Source organism: Arachis hypogaea, chromosome 14 (genome assembly GCF_003086295.3).
Source record: "Arachis hypogaea cultivar Tifrunner chromosome 14, arahy.Tifrunner.gnm2.J5K5, whole genome shotgun sequence".
NCBI lineage: Eukaryota > Viridiplantae > Streptophyta > Magnoliopsida > Fabales > Fabaceae > Arachis > Arachis hypogaea.
In genome coordinates, this window is record NC_092049.1 from 125,889,383 (window position 1) to 125,895,054 (window position 5,672).

Below are 5,672 nucleotides of genomic sequence, written 5' to 3' on the forward strand. Positions count from 1 at the left end.
AATCAGATTCAGAGGTTGAAGAAGGACTGTTGATGCTGTTGGATTCTGACCTCCCTGCACTCAAAATGGATTTTCTGGAGCTACAGAACTCGAAATAGCGCGCTTCTAATTGCGTTGGAAAGTAGACATCCAGGGATTTCCAGCAATATATAATAGTCCATACTTTGGCCAAGAATAGATGATGCAAACTGGCGTTCAATGCCAGCTCTCTGCCCAATTCTGGCGTCCAGCGCCAGAAAAGGATCCAAAACCAGAGTTGAACGCCCAAACTAGCACAAATACTGGCGTTCAACTCCAAGAAGGACCTCTACACGTGCAACACTCAAAGCTCAGCCCAAGCACACATCAAGTGGGCCCCGAAAGTGGATTTATGCATCAATTACTTATTTCTATAAACCCTAGTAACTAGTTTATTATAAATAGGACCTTTTACTATTGTATTAGACATCTTTGGATTATCTTTTGATCCTTTGATCATCTTTGGACGCCTGGTTCTTAGATCAGAGGGGCTGGCCATTCGGCTATGCCTGGACCTTTCACTTATGTATTTTCAAACGGTAGAGTTTCTACACTCCATAGATTAAGGTGTGGAGCTCTGCTGTTCCTCAAAGATTAATGCAAAGTACTACTGTTTTCTATTCAATTCATCTTGTTTCGCTTCTAAGATATTCATTCGTACTTCAATCTGAATGTGATGAACGTGACAATCATCATCATTCCCTATGAACGCGTGCCTGACAACCACTTCCGTTCTACCTTAGACTGAATGAGTATTTCTTAGATCTCCTAACTAGAATCTTCGTGGTGTAAGCTAGAATGATGGCGGCATTCAAGAGAATCCGGAAGGTCTAAACCTTGTCTGTGGTATTCCGAGTAGGATTCAATGAATGAATGACTGTGACGAGCTCCAAACTCGCGATTGTGGGGCGTTAGTGACAGACGCAAAAGGATAGTAAATCCTATTCCAGCATGATCGAGAACCGACAGATGAATAGCCGTGCCGTGACGTAGGCATTGGATCATTTTCCCTGAGAGGATAAGATGAAGCCATTGACAAGGGTGATGCCTCCAGACGATTAGCCGTACCGTGACAGGGCATTGGATCATTTTCCCGAGAGATGACCGAAAGTAGCCATTGACAGTGGTGATGTATCACATAAAGCCAGCCATGGAAAGGAGTAAGACTGATTGGATGAAGATAGCAGGAAAGCAGAGGTTCAGAGGAACGAAAGCATCTCCATTCGCTTATCTGAAATTCTCACCAATGAATTACATAAGTATTTTTATCCCTATTTTATTAATTAATTTCGAAAACCTCATTACCAATTTATATCTGCCTAACTGAGATTTGCAAGGTGACCATAGCTTGCTTCATACCAACAATCTCCGTGGGATTCGACCCTTACCCACGTAAGGTATTACTTGGACGACCCAGTGCACTTGCTGGTTAGTTACACGGAGTTGTGAACCATGGTCTTGGCATCATGTTTTTGGCGCCATTACCAGGGAAAGAAAGAGCGATGAATTTTACATAATCAAAGTGTAATCATGATTCCGCGTACCAAGTTTTTGGCGCCGTTGCCGGGGATTGTTCGAGTATGGACAACTGACGGTTCATCCTGTTGCTCAGATTAGGTAATTTTCTTTTTGTTTTCTTTTCAAAAACTTTTCAAAATCTTTCAAAAATTTTCTCACCTGTTTTCGAAAAAATTTATTCAAAATTTTTAAAGAATGAATTCTAGTGTTTCATGAAGCATGTGAAGCCTGGCTGGCTGTAAGGCCATGTCTAAATTTATTTGGACTAAGGCAGCAATTTGTTATCAAGAGCAAGCTAGTTGTTGCTAATCCACCTACTGCTATTCCTGATTCACCTGCTGAAGCTTGGCTGGCCATTGGCCATGTCTAGTGTTTTGGACCGGAGCTTTCATTGAAAGCTTCGCTGGCTAGTGAGCCATGTCTAATTCCTGGACTGAAGCTTTAGACTAAAAATGCAAGATTCCTGGAATTCATGTTAAAAATTTTGGAATCCTCATTTTTCTTTTTCATAATAATTTTCGAAAAAAAATACAAAAAAAAATTAGAAAATCATAAAAATCAAAAATATTTTTTGTGTTTCTTGTTTGAGTCTTGAGTCATATCATAAGTTTGGTGTCACTTGCATATGCGTCTTGCATTTTTCGAAAATTTATGCATTCATAGTGTTCATCATGATCTTCAAGTTGTTCTTGGTAAGTCTTCTTGTTTGATCTTGATGATTTCATGTTTTGTGTCTTTTCTTGTTTTTCATATGCATTCTTGAATTCTTAGTGTCTAAGCATTAAAGAATTCTAAGTTTGCTGTCTTGCATGTTTTCTTTGCATTAAAAATTTTTCAAAAATGTGTTCTTGATGTTCATCTTGACATTCACAGTGTTCTTGGTGTTCATCTTGACATTCATAGCATTCTTGCATGCATTCATTGTTTTGATCCATAACTTTCATGCATTGCATCATTTTTCTTGTTTTTCTCTCTCATCATAAAAATTCAAAAAAAAAATCAAAAAAATATCTTTCCCTTTTTCTCTCATCAAATTCAAAAATTGAGTTGACTTTTTCAAAAATTTTTAAAAATCAAAGTTGTTTCTTATTAGTCAAATCAAATTTTCAATTTGAAAATCTTATCTTTCTAAAAATCTTTTTCAAAAATCAAATCTTTTTCAAATTTCTTAGTTATTTTCGAAAATTCCAAAAATATTTTTCAAAAATCTTTTTCTTATTTTTATATCAAATTTTCGAAAATAACAATAACAATTAATGTTTTGATTCAAAAATTTCAAGTTTGTTACTTGCTTGTTAAGAAAGATTCAAACTTTGAGTTCTAGAATCATATCTTGTGATTTCTTATGAATCAAGTCATTAATTGTGATTTTAAAAATCAAATCTTTTTCAAAACTAATTTCAATCATATCTTTTCAAAAATATCTTCTTATCTTATCTTTTTCAAAAATTTGATTTCAAAATATCTTTTCTAACTTCCTAACTTCTTATCTTTTCAAAATTTGTTTCAACTAACTAACTAACTTTTTGTTTGTTTCTTATCCTTTTCAAAACTACCTAACTAACTCTCTCCCTCTAATTTTCGAAAATATCTTCCCCCTTTTTCAAAATTTCTTTTTAATTTACTAATTATTTTGATTTTTTATTTTAATTTTCGAAAAACTACTAACCTTTTTCAAAAAAAAAAAAAAAAACTTTTTTCGAAAATCACTAACTCTTTTTCAAAATTTATTTTCGAAAATTCCTTCTCTCTCATCTCCTTCTATTTATTTATTCATTCACTAACATCTCATCTCACATCTCTGCCCTCCTCACAGTTGTGTTTCTTTCTTTACATCACATTATCTGTCTTCTTCTTTTCTTCTACTAACAATAAGGAACCTCTTTACTGTGACATAGAGGATTCCTCTTCTTTTCTTGTTCTCTTCTCTTTCTTATGAGCAGGAACAAGGAAAAAGGCATTCTTGTTGAAGCTGATCCAGAACCTGAAAGGACTCTGAAGAGGAAATTAAGAGAAGCTAAATCACAACAATCCAGAGACAACTTGATTGAAAATTTCAAACAAGTAAAGGAGATGGCAGCCGAACCCAACAACAATGCAAGGAGAATGCTTGGTGACTTTACTGCACCAAATTCCAACTTACATGGAAAAAGCATCTCCATTCCTGCCATTGGAGCAAACAACTTTGAGCTGAAACCTCAATTAGTTTCTCTGATGCAGCAGAACTGCAAGTTTCATGGACTTCCATCTGAAGATCCTTTTCAGTTCTTAACTGAATTCTTGCAGATATGTGATACTGTTAAGACTAATGGAGTAGATCCTGAAGTCTACAGGCTCATGCTTTTCCCTTTTGCTGTAAGAGACAGAGCTAGAGTATGGTTGGACTCTCAACCTAAGGATAGCCTGAACTCTTGGGATAAGCTGGTCAAGGCCTTTCTAGCCAAGTTCTTTCCTCCTCAAAAGCTGAGCAAGCTTAGAGTGGATGTTCAAACCTTCAGACAGAAAGAAGGTGAATCCCTCTATGAAGTTTGGGAGAGATACAAAGGACTGACCAAAAAGTGTCCTTCTGACATGCTTTCAGAATGGACCATCCTGGATATATTCTATGATGGTCTGTCTGAGTTATCTAAGATGTCATTGGATACTTCTGCAGGTGGATCCATTCACTTAAAGAAAACGCCTGCAGAAGCTCAAGAACTCATTGACATGGTTGCTAATAACCAGTTCATGTACACTTCTGAGAGAAATCCTGTGAGTAATGGGACGCCTATGAAGAAGGGAGTTCTTGAAATTGATACTCTGAATGCCATATTGGCTCAGAATAAAATATTGACTCAGCAAGTCAATATGATTTCTCAGAGTCTGAATGGAATGCAAGCTGCATCTAACAGTACTCAAGAGGCTTCTTATAAAGAAGAAGCTTATGATCCTGAGAACTCTGCAATAGCAGAGGTGAATTACTTAGGTGAACCTTATGGAAACACCTATAACTCATCATGGAGAAATCATCCAAATTTCTCATGGAAGGATCAAAAGTCTCAACAAGGCTTCAATAATGGTGGAAGAAACAGGTTTAACAATAATAAACCTTTTCCATCATCCACTCAGCAACAGACAGAGAACTCTGAACAAAATACTTCTAATTTAGCAAACTTAGTCTCTGATCTATCTAAGGCCACTGTAAGTTTCATGAATGAAACAAGGTCTTCCATTAGAAATTTGGAAGCACAAGTGGGCCAACTGAGTAAGAGGATCACTGAAATCCCTCCTAGTACTCTCCCAAGCAATACAGAAGAGAACCCAAAAGGAGAGTGCAAGGCCATTGACATAAGCACCATGGCCGAACCTACAAGGGAAGGAGAGGACGTGAATCCCAAGGAGGAAGACCTCCTGGGACGTCCAGTGATCAATAAGGAGCTTCCCTCTGAGGAACCAAAGGACTCTGAGGCTCATCTAGAGACCATAGAGATTTCATTGAACCTCCTTATGCCCTTCATGAGCTCTGATGAGTATTCCTCTTCTGAAGAGAATGAGGATATTACTGAAGAGCAAACTGCCAAGTTTCTTGGTGCAATCATGAAGCTGAATGCCAAATTATTTGGCATTGATACTTGGGAAGTTGAACCTCCCTTGTTCATCAATGAACAAAGTGATCTGGATCAACTGACATTACCTCAGAAGAAACAGGATCCTGGAAAGTTCATAATATCTTGTACCATAGGCACCATGATCTTTAAGGCTCTGTGTGACCTTGGTTCAGGAATAAACCTCATGCCCCTCTCTGTAATAGAGAAACTGGGAATCTATGGGGTGCAAGCTGCTAAAATCTCATTAGAGATGGCAGACAATTCAAGAAAACAGGCTTATGGACAAGTAGAGGACGTGTTAGTAAAGGTTGAGGGCCTTTACATCCCTGCTGATTTCATAGTCCTGGATACTGGAAAGGAAGAGGATGAATTCATTATCCTAGGAAGACCTTTCCTGGCCACAGCAAGAGCTGTGATTGATGTTGACAGAGGAGAATTAGTCCTCCAAATGAATGAGGACTCCCTTGTGTTTAAAACTCAAGGATCACTCTCTGCAACCATGGAGAGGAAGCATGAAAAGCTTCTCTCAAAGCAGAGTCAACCAAAGCC

The 5,672-nt window shown here is 37.5% G+C and overlaps 1 non-coding gene across 1 annotated transcript; it reads right to left on the bottom strand.

Annotated features, from left to right (window-relative positions):
• Window positions 1-4,005: 4,005 nt before the first annotated feature.
• On the bottom strand, window positions 4,006-4,113 carry LOC112745095 (small nucleolar RNA R71). Its single transcript, XR_003173040.1, has one exon. It is a non-coding gene; the product is annotated as a small nucleolar RNA R71 (small nucleolar RNA).
• Between the last annotated feature and the right edge of the window lie 1,559 nt (window positions 4,114-5,672).